Source organism: Halichoerus grypus, chromosome 1 (genome assembly GCF_964656455.1).
Source record: "Halichoerus grypus chromosome 1, mHalGry1.hap1.1, whole genome shotgun sequence".
In the NCBI taxonomy this organism is placed as follows: domain Eukaryota; kingdom Metazoa; phylum Chordata; class Mammalia; order Carnivora; family Phocidae; genus Halichoerus; species Halichoerus grypus.
In genome coordinates this window covers 110,922,683-110,939,421 of record NC_135712.1, presented here as the reverse complement: position 1 = coordinate 110,939,421, position 16,739 = coordinate 110,922,683, and the positions used below count along the sequence as shown (strand labels likewise).

Here is a 16,739-nt window from a genome sequence, read left to right as displayed (position 1 = left end):
TGTCTCCCATTTTTAAAAAATGGTATCCTGCTCCCACTGCCCCTCAAGCATGCCTTCATAAGACTTTTCTTTTTTTTTTAATTTTAAGGCTTTTTAAAAAAGATTTATTTATTTATTTTGAGAGAGAGAGAGAGTGAATGAGTATGAGTGGGGGAAGGAGAGGAAGAGAGAGAATCTTCAAGCAGACTCCCCACGGAGTGCAGAACCCGACAATCGCAGGACCCCGAGATCATGACCTGAGCCAAAATCAAGAGTCGGCCGCTTAACGGACTGAGCCACCCAGGCACCCCGTGGAATTTTTAACTCTTAGATTTGCAAGGTAGAAAAATGTAAATTTCCCATCTTCTTAGAATTATTATTTATTGAGTGACTACAATGTTTATCCATTTTTTAACCTTTTAAAAATGCATGAGGGAATTAATGCAGAACCAGACTTTATTTTTCATATACTCACTGACTCTTCTTGATAGGAAGTTGAAAAATACTCAACACTACATCAAAACCATAGACTCTCAAGGATAAAAGGGCCTTTGAAAGGTCAGCCAGTCTGCTCTACTCTAGGTAGACTTTCATCTCAGCTTCCCAGAGAGCTGCCAAGGCTCCTGTTTTTAAAGTTCTGCAAGCTACATTCCCTGGGTAGCAGCCACAAAGCCTTCATGCACAGCGTTGGTATTTCCAGGGGGAAATCATGCTGCAGTATTAACTTCGTGACCCTCTTCAGGCTCCTGCATTATGGGCTGCTGTAATTTAGGGTCATGTTTGTAGCCATGAAGTGTCATTTGGTTGAAAATCACCCACTCCTTGCTGGTGTTACACATAGCTTCTACTGGGCGTACAAACAAAATGAGTTAAAACAAAACTGTGCAGGACAGGGAGCTTGCCTGTCCTCCCCACACTTTGCCTTTGGTCAGGACCTCCCGGCCTTCATCTCCTAAATGCTGGTCTGACCTCAGTTGTTTCCAGGACAAATGAGCTTTAGCGAGGCATTATTTCTCCTTGTACAATTGCATCTTAAGCTACATACATATATCTGATATATGTAAACATGTATAAATCACCCAATTATGGAATCAAAGGCCTAGGACCCTGTTAATTTAATTGTGAAATCAGAGAGATAGGAAGTGGACTTTATTCCAACTCCCCACTTTGATCTGCTCTGGTCATCTTCAGATATGAACGTGGGAGGGCATGGGGGTTAGGAAAGGACACGGAAAGCATTTGGCCCGGAGACAAACATTCATGGAGGAGCTCCACTTTAGAATTTTGGCATTGTTTGCAAAGAGGTCGTACATACAGTCATGGATGCAGATGCTTCTCATTCAACTCGAAACCCACGTCCCATGATCGGACCAAATACTACCTCTCAGGTGCTACGAATTAATTACAAAACAAGCAAACAAACTCTTGTGATTACCTGTGAATAGCACAGTTATATGCTACTGTGTGTTTTGAATTAGAAGTTGTTAACGTAAACATTAAAATATACCACAATTTGGGGATCCTGTTTTGACCATCTTTCAAATATAACAGCTGAGCACTTATGGAGTCCTTATCACACGCTGGGTGTTTAGCGGGAAACTTTCCAACAATCTGGTGAAGGAGTAACTACTACCACCCCATTTTACATGTGAGGAAACTGAGGCACAGGCACATTCAGAAATACGCCCAGGGTGCACAGGTGATTACACACAGAGCTGGGATTTGAGCCCAAGCAGGGCGGCTTCGGAGATAATGTGTTCAATTCTCCAATCCGCTGTCTCAGTTTCGAAAGTCTCCCACGTAGGGAGGATGCCTTGCGTCTCCAAGATGTGCTGGACCTATAGCGATGGAAAAGAAGGTGGGAGGACAGGCGTGGGACGACGCCAGAAAGGATAAAGCAGGGTGACCTGTGTGGTTGCCGAGCAGAGGCAGATGAGGCCGCCTTGGTGGGATCTGCCCAGCCCAGGCCCAACCTTCCCAGCAGCTTCCCCATTGTGTTCTTTCCCTGAACCACTGTCTCCCTCTTGTTCCCAGCTTCATCCCCATCTCTCTGCCCCAGTATGCCTGCATGTGGTGGTCCTGAATCCTTTCCAGTGGTGTTCTCCTTCTGGTCTACACCCCCTGCCCCCAGCTCCAGTCTCTGGCCTCGGCATCCTTAGTAGAGGGCAGGTCAGGTCCCCGAGTCAGCCACGGGAAACCCAGGGCCCAGAATTTCTGCTGCCTCGAGCTGTGGCTTGACCCTTCAGGGCCCAAGGTGCAGGGAGTGGAAAAGTGTGGGATGGAAAGGAACCTGCAAGCGGGGGAGGAAGGCCTGTCTGCACTCTTGGGGCCTAACTTCTGTATACAGCGGCTCAGGGCTCTGGGAGCAGGAGGGAGTATGGGGAGACAAGTGTTTCCCTCATGCGCATGTCAGGGAAACCTGCTCACGGCCGCACTAGCAGGCAGCACTTCCATGCGCGCATGTGGTGACACAGAGACCATGTCACTGGTTAGAATGCTGGTGAGCCTGGGCCGCACCCATAGGCCTGATCACGTCCGTGTGAATCATCAAGTTCCACAGGCACTGAGGATGCGAGCTTTGCAGTGGCCTACCAAATGCTAGAGGCCTACCAAAAAAACGCGTCAGGCAACGGAAAAGTAAATCATAAAATAAAACTGAGCATCTAGTTAAAAGCCTGCAAACCATAACAGCCCATCACCTAGCCAGCCACAAGTCAGCTCACATATAAATAATATTGACTGTAGAATGTGGGTGGGTTTCCATGTGATTTAATATGTCTGCCACGATCTTAAGCCGGCACGGAGGCCCAGGCACTTGCTCCCTCTGAGGAAGCTGGCCGTGGGGACAGGATTGCACATGTTAGAGGGACTGCATAAAGAGGAGGGTCACAGGTGGGCATCATGGACCCTTAAAAGGGCAGTGAGACAGAGGGTGGGGGGTGGGGGTGGGAGGGCCCTATCAAAGATGGCTGCATGCTCCTCAGAGTAAACTCCTTCTTCTGGCCCCACAGATTGAAGTAATATTCCAAAACTCACAATCTTGGTGCAATTGGATTTCTTGCAGAAATCAGTGAGGGGAGCAGATGGGGGACTGTGGCGGGCAGCTGGCTTCTCTCTCAGCATCACCAAAACCAACCCTGCCCCCACTTACTCCCACCTGCATGTCTAACTCCCCATCCCAGTTCTAGTGGCTTGGACAACTGTAAGAGCCTCCCTAAAGGGTCTCCGGCTTCCGTACCATCTTCTCTCCATAACACAGAAACAGTGGTGGTTTACAATCATAAAGCAAATCCCTTCACACCCCCACAAAGAATAAACACTCATCTCTCTCTTTTGGTTTTCATGCAGCCCTTATGATCTGGCCCCTGCTCCCCCCTCATCGCAGACCTTCTCTCCCGAGTGTAGCTGACCCTGCTGCACTGGCCTCCTGGTCTCCTGCCACATGTCAAGCTCAAGCTCAGCCTCAGACATGGCCCTGGTGGCTCCCTTGGCCCAGAACCCCTCCCTCAGATCTTCAGGCTACCAACCGGCCATTCAGGTCCCAGTCAGTGGTCACCTTTTCAGGGAGGCCTTCCCTGTCCACCCCGGGGAAATTAAGTACCCCCTCACCCCCATATCACAAGACCTCACACTACCCTGTTTCATTTTCTTCATCAAATTTTTGCTGTCTGAAACCATCTTTTCACACACATTGTTCTCTTACTTTTGTTTGCTTGTGTGTCTGCATCCCAATTACTAGAACATAAGTGCCACCAGGACAGGAACTTGTCTTGCCTTTGGTTTTCACCAAACTAAAGTCCTTAGTGTGTTGCTATCACTTGTAATAATGCCTAGGAGGTAGTAGGTGGTCAATAAATACTTGTTGAAAGCATGAGTAAAAAAAATGAATAGATGGACCTGAACTGACATGGCCCACAGGAGTGTAGAAATCCTGGGGATACTTTGAGGTTCTTGGATTGGGGATGAACTAATTTTAACTAAGTCTCTAAGGGGTCTTCAAGCAACATCTGGTTTATGTATGTATTTAATTGTACCTTACCTCATTGCAAAAGAATGTGCAGTCATTTTCAAAGATACATATAGTGCAATAAAATTTCTAAAAAGGAAAGAGTGGATATGGAGAGGAAATAAGCATTGAAAAAATAAGATAACATGAGAGAGCAAGATTAGCAATTAAAATACATACCACAGAGTTCTTTCTTCCTTGCCAGAAGTGACTGCAAATGTGACTTTGAACTTTTAATAGCAAGTGACAGCTTATCTACACCAAAGTCCTTAAGAAAGAGAAGAGAGAATGTGTAAAACTTGACTTTTACTTTACTTTTTACCTGTTAGCCATGAATCATAACAACCATGCTAACATTAAATGTGTTTCCAATTAAGTTTACTAATCTTAGTTTTAGCAGTAAATATGAGTTGTTATCAGTCAATATTTATTGAACATGTGCATTCAAAGGGCTTATGCATTCCAGCAGACTCACAGTGCCTTTCTCATGCTGCCCTAGTAACCTGGCAGGGTCCTGACCAGTCAAAATGTTTACGAGGAGCACAGCCTGCATGGAGGATGGTTGACAAGGCCCTGGGTGATGCAGGTCTAACGCGGCTTACTTCTGATCAGTAGAAAATTCTTACTTGTGTTTAATTTATAGGCTCCTTGATAATGTTGAGGATCATTTCCTTCATACTGCCTGCCTTCTCAACCCATTTCCCCAGAATAAACCCCTCAACTGGTGTAATTTTTTTCTAAAATTTACATGCTTCCCCCAATTTTGCTCATCTCTGTTTCTCTCTTTAGAAACTTTCTATGTCTCCTCCCCCTCCTCCTCCCACTTCCTCTCCGTCCTCGTCCTCCTCTTCTTCTTCCTCCCCCGCGAACAGTTTTGAAAGCCAGTACAGAACGTGTCAAACGCCATTAGAAATTCTATGGGCCATGGAATACTGGCCAAGTTGCTTAATATTTTTTACCTCAGTTGCCTGTTTGTAAAATTAGGGAAGGTAAGTGCGCCTACCTCCCAGGGTAGGTTATGAGGCTTAAATGCGTTTGTACGCATGCGTGAAGTCCTTCGAGCCTCGCCTGGCAAGCTCCAGGAGAGCATTAGCTATCATTATGATTACGTGCCCTTCCCTTTTAAAATGATCTCTTCTCTTTTTCCTGTGTCCCTCAGCAGAAACTGTATTTATTCCTGTTTGTTGCCTTGTATCTCGATGTCTCTGAACGTTACCAGAATTCCCGTCCCCTCTTCTTTGCTTGGAGAACTCTTGTACATCCTTCAAAACTAATCTTAGATGTTTCTTTCTGCAGAAAATCTTCCTGAATTGGCACACCCAGCTCCTCCTCTGGGCTTCCCTGGCAACCTGTGCATCCCTTTTTATCACAGCATTTAAAATACTGTGGGTTGTTATCTGTTTGCTTGTCTATCTCCATGAGGACTGTCAGGACGAGGGCTGGAACTTGATCCTTTATGTCTTCGGTGTCTAGCACATTGCTTGGTACATAGTGGTTATTCAGTTCAAGATTGGTTGAACTAAAATGAGTACAGAACTGATCCCATGGGGAAAAATCAACCTATAACATGGCAGCATTGTATTTCTTATGTATTCTGTACATAAGCAATCCGGGATCATGCTTGCTTTCCTCGATGAGACTAAACGAAACTTATTTTTATTACTTATCATTTAAAGATTTAACTCATCTTTGTAGGAGACCAAGCCTTTTTTCCCTTGCAAAACATAGTTCAGGAAAATAGCAGAAGGTACTGGGCACTGGGTTTGAACCCCTCCTCTGTGCCTCCTGGTTGTGAGCTTTGGGCTAAATTAGTTCATCTTCCTGGACTTCAGAGTCTGCACCGATAAAATGGGCATTGTAACACTTGCCTCTCTCCTTTCTTGTGAAGCTCAGATGTGATAGTACCCGTGAATGCACTTTTAGAATAGCGTATCATCCCTCTGTAGATGTGAGATAATATGTAATTTGGGGAGAAATCTTGGTGTCTAAATTCAGGCACCTATCCAACTAAGGGGTGGGAAACTATTCTGGCCGTAAGCTTAACTGGAGACAATATTCCTTTTTAAAAAATTTTTAATTTAATTTTATTTTAAGTAGGCTCCACACCCAGTGTGGGGCTCGAACTCAAGACTCTGAGACTAAGTGTCACATGCTCTACTGACGGAATCAGTCAGGTGCCCCAGCAATATTCCTTTTGCATCAAGATTCAACTGTAAGGTAATTTGCACATCTATATTTTCGGTTATACCACTTCATTAGATATTAAAAGACTTTCGATATAGTTTTCGTAAATGGCACTGCTTTGGGAGGCAGGGTGTTAGTGCATGCCAAATCCATAGTCTTTACAGGGCGTGTTGTGTGTTCCCAGGGCAGAGGATGTAATTTCACCAAAGAAAGGTGGGGGCAGGGCTGGACAGTCAGAGCAAAGGCTGGGTACGCACTCCAAACATGGGGCTGTGTGAATTATGATTATTTTTACACAGCAATTGAACCGTGATACCTTGCACCCATAATGATTTGTTGGCTAGAAGATGTCTACGTGCCGGTCCTTGAATTTTTCTTTGCTGCTTTCTAATTTTACTGTGATGATAACAAACGGAACCACAGCACTTCCATCAGAAACCAGAGCATGTCCATGAATAACTAACAGACTGCATACAGTTTTCCCAGTGAATTTTCAAAGCCAAACGTGGGTTGGCTTTTGTATATAAATTGCCAGTGCGCCTTTTCCATTCCGGTGGGAGCTCTCTGAAGGGAACATTACAGCTGTGATGAATAACAGTCCCTCTAAAGAGGCTGGCATGAGGCACGCATTCCATCCCACTGAGTGGAACACCGCGCCTGTCGCCAAATGTGCCGGCTCTCCCACCATTAAATAAATATATACATATGTCACTTGGCTTTGTTCCCAAGTCCTAGGCTCTGTAGAAACCAAGCACTTAATTACTATTAATAATGCTATAGTTATAATAGATGCAAAGCCAAGGAGTGGGTGCTTTGTCCTTAGCATCTTTGATTAAATTTCCCAATGTCCGTTACTTAATTTTTACTTACAGTATCCCTTAACTCCTTATTTGCCACTATAATAAATAGCAGGATTCTTTCCACTATAAATTGGCTCTATGCAGCCGATATTTTAATTAATGAATCTAGAAAGATAGTAACATCTACTTCACAGACCAGGATAAGAACAAACATTTATTACGTGGTACGTATTTTTCTAATTATTATTAGCCCTATTTTACAGATGAGGAAACAACTTTAGAGAGGTTCGGTGACTTTTCTCACATGGCATTGCTGAAATCTGAACCCAGACCATTATGTTCTAATGCTTCTCTATGGAAGTGAAGCATATAAAAGCACTGTTCAATAAATCTTATTTTCTCATTTTCCAGGAAGAGACAGAATCATAACTATTCTTGTGTATAGAGAAGTTTATTAGAGAGGACACTCATTGGTGATGTCTCAATAATTATTGTGAAGATACTTTATTTCTTTTTGAAATGACATTTAAAAAACTAACTCAGGTTAATAGTTAGAATCAGACAAGAGACCATGGAGGCAAATATCCAGTTTTCTGTTTCTTTTACAACTTGTATTAGCTGTAAATTTTTAAGATAATATCACATGGCCCTCGGATTATTCCTATAGACTTAAATCTGTCCTTCTGACTCCACTCTCCCCACCCCACCACTAAACTAAAGAAGCTTAATGAAACTGCGATTTGTTGGCCTGGCTCCCAACTGCATACCCATCCCATCTCCTCACCCCCCTCCCCCCATACGGTGGATCTATTGCCAATGGAATGAAATCCGAAATCCACATCTCGAAGCCCTCACCAACGCGGTTTCATCCTAACGATCCGTTCTTATTTCTTACAACGAATCAACACTTACTCTTACTTTCAATCTGGAGTAATGCCTCTGTCACTCAGCCACGCACTGCTTGTTCCTGATTCCACACCTTCGCCTATGCGCTCCCTGCCTGCACTGTGGAATGCTCAGCCCCCGACACGGGAAGAAGATTTAAGACCCATTTCTTCCCCGAAGCCAAGTATTCTAGCCTATCCTCTTGTTGCTTTCCCCCCACCCCAACCTCCTTCCTAATCCATATATAGTTAGTAACAGTTGAACTATCAATTATTCCTTAATTGCTAAACAGGTGAAGTGTCTGGCCACCAAATATATTGTCAGCTCCTTAGGGACACGTCTCCTCTCAGGTTTCCTTTTGTATCCTCCAGAATAATGTTGAGGAAACATTAGGTCTCCATATGTACTCATTGGGTAATGAAGATCGGAATTAGTCAAACTTGTATTTGAAATCTCTAGTTTCTAATTTGTAATGCGCTCATTAACTTTATAATTTTATTTAAATAATGTTCTAAATCAATCTAAATATACAAGAGTAAATGTTGAGTTCCATAAGGAATGATATACCCATACCGTGGAATACTATGCACCCATTTTATTTTTTTTTTTTTTAAGATTTTATTTATTTATTTGACAGAGAGAGACACAGCGAGAGAGAGAACACAAGCAGGGGGAGTGGGAGAGGGAGAAGCAGGCTTCCCGCCGAGCAAGGAGCCCGATGCGGGGCTCGATCCCAGGACCCTGGGATCATGACCTGAGCCGAAGGCAGCCGCTTAACGACTGAGCCACCCAGGCGCCCCACTATGCACCCATTTTAAATAGTGCTCTTGAAGAAATATTATGAGGTCAAATGCTTTGTAATATATTAGTAAATTTTAAAAATTCTATAAAAAGTATGTACAGAATAATCCCAATTTGGGATGAAAACTCCAAAATTAACAGGTTATTGAAAAGTACTAATCCTAAAGGAAAAGACTGATAAGTTGCACTTTATAAATAGCTTCTATTCATCAAAAGATACCTTGAACAGAGTATAAAGACAAACCTGACAGAGGACTCATATCCAAAATACATAAGAGAAATCCTATAGATTAAAAAAAAAAAAAAAGACAACATCATTTAAAAGATAGACAAAATGCTTACACAGGCAAAAAGAAGATACCTAAATGATTGATAACCAAATGAAAAGGTGCCAAATATCATCAGTCATCAGAGAAATTATAATAAAAGCCATAATGAGATACCAGTACACATCCCTCAGTTGGCTAAAACAAACAAACAAACAAACAACAACAACAACAACAAAAAACCCCAAAACTGATACTATCAAGTGTTAGCAGGGATATGGAACAACTAGAACTCTCAATCATTACTAAGGGGAATGTCAATTGGAACCTCCATTTTAGAAATTCTTTTTTATGTTTGTTTTCTGGAGAACTTCCAGGACCTCTGACCACTCCAATCTGGCCACTGATATTGGCCTTGGACTTCCCTTCTTCCTCTTTCTGGGACTTCCTATCACCATTCTCTTATGGTCCCTTGCTTCTTTGATTCAGTGACTTCTTATTTCTTAGTTCATTTCCTATTTCTGCTGGTATATGTATTTTTTTTTTTTTGGTACTTTCCTAAGGAAGTGTGGATAAGAGTTAAATTTTTGAGTCTTCTTAGAATGTTGATGGCATTTCTCCATTGTCTGCCAGTATCTAACACTGCTGTTGATAAACCTGGAGCCATTTTCATTCCTGTTCCACTGAATGTGAACTTGAGAGAAATAATCACCAGAAGCTTTAAGATGTTTTCTTAACCCTGGTGTTCTAGAATTTTTAAATGATTTGCCTTGGTTTGTCTCCAACCCCTATCACTATGATTGACTTCCTGGGGTCCATCCCTTTTCTTTCTTTCTTTTTTAAAAAATTTTTTAGAAGACTTTATTTATTTATTTGACCGAGAGAGAGAGTGCGAGTGCGTGCACAAGCAGGGGGAGCAGCAAGCAGAGGGAGAAGGAGAAACAGGCTCCCCGTGGAGCAAGGAGCCCAATGTGGGCTCGATCCCAAGACCCTGGGACTGTGACCTGAGCAGAAGGCAGACGCTTAACCTACTGAACCACCCAGGCGCCCCCATCCCTTTTCATCTAAAACTCATATCCATCAGTTCTGAATAATTTTTGTATAATTTCCTCCTTTTCCCCACCATGCGCCCCTTGTTTTCCCTTTCTGGATTAGAGGTGGCTGTTGGACCTCCAGGGTCATTTCTTATTTTTTTCTCTTTCATTTTTATTTGTTTCTTTCTGTTCTACTTGTAGTAGGTTTCTGTGATGTTATCATCCCATCCTTCACTGGAATTTTTCACTTGGGCTATCATATATTTTATTTCTATGAGCTCTTTCTTGCTATTTGATTGTATCCTTTTCCCTGGGTTTGATTTGTTTTAGTGGATGCAGTAGCTTTTCTTTCCTCCTGAGGGATATGAATTCTAATTGTTTCAGTGTTTTGTTTTGTTTTTTCCTGCTCTCTTCATTACCTTTCATTGAGCTAAATTCTTTCACTCTGTGTATTTGTTTTTGTGTCACTTTCTTTCATATTGGAGGTTTTCTCAATTTTGGTGATCCTTGGCTTCTGTTCATATTTTAGAGGGAGGAATTAAAAAGTGTGAAAACTCTGGGTGTGTGAGAAGAGTGTGTGTCACCTAGTGGGCTCCCCTGTAAAAGAAAAAAGGCAAATTTTGATAGAAATAATGTTGCAAAATGATTTCCAAGGAAAAAAAGTAACCCATTCAATACCAGAGATTCACGTAAAGAAAATTGTGCTTCCGTAGAGTGATTGGGTAGATGCAGAAGGAAATTATTAAATTCTAGAGTCCAGTTCAACTGTATTGCAGAGAGAAAGCTGAAGTAATAGATGCTCAGTAAAGCAGCTCCATAGCTTATAACAAAGTACAAGAGCTCTCCTGGCTCTAGATAGGTAAACAGAGCTCCTTCTAAAGCAATTACTTAGAAAATGAATCTGATGAGTGTTTAAAAACTTACTGGTGCCTGATGGATAATTTTGAAAAACATAATTTAGAGAATATCTCTTAATATAGTGTCTACATCCTCAGGGTTTCCTTTTCTTCTTTGTTTTAACCGTCTTACGAAATTTACATTTAAAAGCACCTAGGCTGCTCAAGAGTTCTGTGGGTTGTTGGTTTTTTCCCTTTTCACCCCATGGTTTTATTTCACCAGTAATTAAAACTGCAGTAAGCCGGAAAGAGGTGAATGAGAAAAATATTCCTCAAGGTTGCTTTTCTTGTCTTGTTAGCAGAAAGTCTTCAAAACAGAATATTCTTACAAGTTTTCCGGGAGATACTGGATTCACTGAGATACTCAAGGGAAATGAAACTTGGAAATACCATCAAAGCCTCATTAATTCAGTTGCACGTATTTGCCATTAAATCATTTTGTCATAATAGCCTCATTAATTCATCATCCCTGTTTTTTCCCCCTTTTCTGTTCTCTTATCATTACTTATTGGTGACCTCAATACGTAGAAGCACCTTTAGTCTTTTTTGTTTGCTAGCTCCCCTGTCTGATTTATTTGGGGGAAGGACGTAGGATGTCACAAATGGTGACTGCCTGGCTTCACGCAGGTGCTTGGAGGACGGCTCATTGATTAATGAGTGGCTCATTCTGAAGGGAACTACTTGGCTGGTTTTTTACAGCTTGACTTTCTGCCCAGTGAGGTAATGGCAGAAAGTTTTCACTTGCCTAAAGACTATTCCTTGTAGGTTGTATCAGAAAGGAGCTGAGGGTGGCAATTTAACTTGTAAGATATAATTTGAAATACGGAGAAAGTGCAGCCAGAAGACAAACTGAGCGGCCTGGGGAACTCAATACAGCTGAGGGCCATCATCCCAGTTCATACAGTGCTGTGGTGCCCACTCTCAGGTGTACGTTAGAATCACTGGCGGAGATTTCAAACAAATACCCCAAAGTGGGCTCCATTCCAGACCAACTGAAACGGAATCTCTGGCGTAGGGCCTGGGAATCTGCATATTTTAAAGTTCCCCAGGTGATTCCAATGCGCTGTGAAGGTGGAGGAAAACTTACGTTATGGGACAAGATGCATTAAACAGGGAATAGGGGTAATTAAGCTTCTCTGTCTTCCCAGCTATGGCTCAGACGCACCTTGGGAGAAGGTGCAAAGACAGGAGGCATGGGTGTCAGGAGATTTTCCGACCTATTTGAGAGACAAGATAAGCACAAGTGAAGATAACTGAGGGCAGCATAAGGCAAAATATAATCAGGTGGGTGCTCTACCTACAGGGATTCTAGGAAGACCTTCGTGGCTAGAGATAGTCAAGAGTCTTCACAGGGAAAGTGTAGAGTTAGAGCTTTGTGGGGAGCAGGGGAGGACATTCACTCCAGGTGAGACAAAAAGTAGGGGAAAGAATGTGCTCAAGGGGTTGGGAAATAGAATCATTCAAGCTAGGCATGCATCCAGGTGACTAAGGAGGACCAAGGAGAGAAATGGGAACACCTGTTATCTGCAGCTGTGATGTCAGATGGGGAGAGTTTGCAGGGTCAAGGGGGAGAAGCAGGAGCAAACTGGTGTTTAATGCAAGAGAATCTGAGGCCCTTGTCAGGAGCCCAGGTGAGGCTCCAGGGGTTCAGGATCCCCAGAACCAGGGCAGAAGGTCAAAAGTTGATCAGATCATTGGAGAGAGGGGCTCTGCCTACAGCCAGGCATCCCCATGCTCCCGGCTTGTGTGTAAAGCAGGAAGTTCCGACGTGGTCCTCTGAATGCTGCAAATATTTTGCAACCTTTAAAAAAATTAGCAGTCAGGAGGGGCGCCTGGGTGGCTCAGTTGGTTAAGCGACTGCCTTCGGCTCAGGTCATGATCCTGGAGTCCCGGGATCGAGTCCCACATCGGGCTCCCTGCTCAGCAGGGAGTCTGCTTCTCCCTCTGACCATCTCCCCTCTCATGCTCTCTCTATCTCATTCTCTCTCTCAAATAAATAAATAAAATCTTTAAAAAATAAAAATTAAAAAAAAAAATTAGCAGTCAGGTTTTGTCTTGTTATTAGGTAAAAATATTACACAGTATTATTTTTAAGCAGTATGCACCTCAGTCTGCTCACCCTGTACCTGACCCCCAGAGCTATAAGGAGACATTTTGGCACCTGGGGCAAACAGCGGGAGATGTTCTCCTCCAAATCAATTTTATAATTCATGATATGGCTCACAGATGGGCATTATTAACAGTGCACACCATCTGGCGGTTTCCCACTTTAAACCATTACTCTTGCTAAATAGATGTTAAGCTTTCAAAATCATTATTTACAATTTTCGTGTCCTCTAAATCTCAGTGCCTTAGGTCCAGCCCCTTTCCCATGCTTGACCCCTGGGCCATCTCTACTCCTGCCAGGGAGGGGGTGTGGCTCAGGCACAGGGTGAGGGTACGTTGGGCACACGTTGGAATGAAAACAGCTAAGAGTTTAACGGCTTACTTCTTAGGCTCACGGCAGAATGTAAAAGTATTAATGTTCATGGCGTCCAAGAGACCATGTCCAAATAGTGCAAACCCACCGTGGGATGTGATGAGTCCCCTTAAGGGAACCAGGCGGAACAGGAGATTCATGGAATCAGAGAAAGAAAGTGGTATAGATGTGATTTGAGTTTAGTGTGTGTGACTCCAAAGCTGAAAATTCCTTTCCGTCATTTCCTACCCTGACAACCCAGATACCACGTGCACTGCAAAGAGGCATCAGCTCTGGTCCTTGTCCTCCGGGAACGTTCACCTTGACTGCATTGCCAGGGCTGGAATAGAAGATAAGTATCAATTCCTTGTTAGCATCAGATTAAAGCCAAACGTGATGAAGGGACATTAGGTGCTGAAGTAGACCCATTGTCCAGTAATTCTCTTTGGAAACTTACTGTGTGAGATGATTTAAGATTGAATTTCTATTCCTATAATGTATTTTTTAATATTTGCATTTTTGAACACATATTATAGGCACATAGCAAAATATTTAAATGACGCAAAAGGACACACGGTGAATAGTAAGTTTCCTCCCGTTCTTAGTCAGGATCCTGGCAGAAAGCAAAATGCACCTCCAGAGTATCCCGAATTCAGGGACCTTAAGGAAGGGACCACTTACCGAGGTGAGGGCAGGGTTCAGGGGATAAACAAGGGACAGGGAGGCCCGAGGAGCTAGCAACAGCTGAAGAAGAAAAGAGTGCAAGCGGAAACCAGGGAGAGCTGGAGCTAGCTGTGGACAAAGCATGGAGAGCGTGCAGCAGAAATGTCCTTCTTCCTCTCCGCCCACCCTCGGATCTCCTACTGCTGCCTCCCACTAGCCAAACCCAGGAGGAAGTCAACCCTCGAGGGAAACGGGGTGATGGAGGCCCTGGAGGACAGACTCTCTGCAGGGAATGGAGCAGAGAAAGGAAAATGATCTGGGGTGGTGTTGGAGTTGGGGAGAGACCCAGGGAACAGTCAGCATAGCACCCCAGACACTCAGTCCCCTGAGGCAACAATTGTTAACATTTTTTCGGGTAACCATCCAGAAATAGTCAATGCATATACAAGCTGCAAGTGTATATGTCAACCTATTTTCTATGCAAATAGTGGTAAACTCTCCCCCTGCCTCCTCCACACCTCTGCCCTTGTGTTTTAGACATTCAACAGTGTATCTTGGATTTGGCCCCTTCTAGCGTTTACAGAGCTACCTTGTTATTGGAGACCAGAGGTTCTAAAAGTGTGGTCCCTAGACAGGCAGCATCTGCATCACCTGGGAACTTGTTAGAAATGCAAATAAGTTAGAAACCCTGGGAATGAGGCCCAGAAATGTGTGTCTTTTTTTTAGATTTTATTTATTTGTCAGAGAGAGAGAGCGAGAGCACAAGCAGGGGTGCGGCAGGTAGAGGGAGAAGCACAAGGAGCCCGACGCGGGACTCGAGCCCAGGACCCTGCGATCATGACCTGAGCCGAAGGCAGCCACTCAACCCACTGAGCCACCCAGGCGTCCCTCCAGAAATGTGTGTCCTAACAAGCTCTCTGGATCATTTGACACACACCAGAGTTCACGAACCAGAGTTCCAGAATGAGGCCGGGACCCCACCTGATCAAGGCACCAGCTGCTCACATGTCAATGTAGCTCAGGGACAGGTGCAGAGAGAACATGGTGAGGCTTTCATGTCCACGTCTTTCCACTGTACCTACCGGTCAGAAAAACAAAACGCAGTACGTATTGATGCAGTATCTGATGTCAGCTCTCAGTGCAGATCAGAATCCTGAAAGAGCAAAGAAAGGAGAGGCTCACTCGCTTCCTCCAGACACATCCCCCTTTCTCCTCTGTCTTTTTGTGTATATTTAGTCCTTTGGACACAGATACTGTGTTTTAATATGTTTGGTTGAGTATGTGATGCAATGCAAGCTAAATATAATCATGAAGACTCATAGTCACCACATGCTTCAGGTTGGCATCTGCTTGGAACCCGCAATTATGAGACTTGAGACTGCCCTGATCCCTTAGGGCACTGACTCCCTCAGGAGGGCTCCGTCAGGCTTTGCTCCACCATTGTTTCACGTGGCTCGAATACCCACTACATCGAAGGCTGCTGCCTTCCAGGGCCACACAGCAGATGAGCACCTTGTCCTCTGGAAGCTTGCAAACCAGCCTGAGGCTTGGGAAGCACTTAGCAGCTCTGTGACCCTAGGAACCTCTCTGTGCCTTGGCTCCCCCCCCTGTAAAATGGTTCCCCCACAAATAGAAATGGCAGGGCTGCTTGGTTGCACGGTTCTAGGGAGCATTACTCAGCCAGAACACCATGTGAGTAGCGCTCCCTGGAGGGTGAGGGCTGAATGAATGATTAAGTAGAAACCCCCTTCTCCTGGTGCCTACTGCTGGGCTCAATGGTTCTGCTGTGAGGTGGTGAGCTGTGGGAGAAAGCGCACTGTGAGTCAGACAGTCTGAGACTGAATCCAGGCTCCCTTCCTTACTTAAAATTCTGTGACTTGGACAAGTCGTTCTCCTAGAGCGGTGGCTGGTGTATTAATGGCATGCAATAAATATTTGTTGAAAGAATGAAGGTACATTTATGAGTCTCAGTTTCTTACTCTGTATAATGGGAACAAGGATATAATTTACTTCGTAGGGATAATTAATATTAATTGAGAAAACATTAATTGAGAAAACATATTTCAAAAGTTCTGGCACAATGAAAGGAATTAAATATGTGGCAATTACAGTAAACATGTACCAGGAGATAACTTGAATACATTGCAACCTTTTCGGACCTGAGGTAGCGTGTCTGAGTCACACGCCAGGCGTGGAGTCAGTTTAGGAACAGAACTCTGTCTCTAGAAGGATTGGGCAAAAGCAAGGGAGAGGGATTGGGTGTGGCTTAGACTCACATTGGAGCTTTTAAAAATTTACAATTAAGTCAAATCCCTGGGTCATAGGTCTTGAGCATGGATATTTTAAAAACGGGCCCCAGGTGATTCTCAGGGAACTCTGATTTATGGATACCTACTACATGCCGAGTGTTACGTTAGATGTTAGACAAATATTATTTCCTTTACTCCTAACAGCTTGTCATGTTAGATATTTTGTCCCCGTTTCACAGGTGAGGAAACCAAGGACCAGAGTTAAAGAAATATCTCGAAGGTCACAGACCCGTGTGATGGAGGAGACCTAACCTAGGGCCATGTGACTCTGAAACCAATGCTCTTTTCACTGCTTTCTGCCACATCCCGGAAGGACCCTCGAAGGAAAAAGTCCAGAGTGCATGATATTATTTCTGACTTGTCTACCACGGGGCTGAGGCTGGGCCTGTGGTGGCTCAGTGGCTTCCATTGTGCAAGCAGGGTTGAACAGTATACGCCTGCGCTTCCTCCTGGGGCAA

The 16,739-nt window shown here is 43.9% G+C and overlaps 1 long non-coding RNA gene across 1 annotated transcript in view; it reads left to right on the top strand.

Annotated features, from left to right (window-relative positions):
• The first annotated feature begins 6,077 nt into the window (after positions 1–6,077).
• Positions 6,078–16,739, top strand: part of LOC118537816 (uncharacterized) — a 107,521-nt gene continuing 96,859 nt past the window's right edge. Inside the window, exon 1 of the long non-coding RNA XR_004918292.2 lies at positions 6,078–6,202. This is a non-coding gene — a long non-coding RNA (uncharacterized LOC118537816). The remainder of the gene's footprint in view (positions 6,203–16,739) is intronic.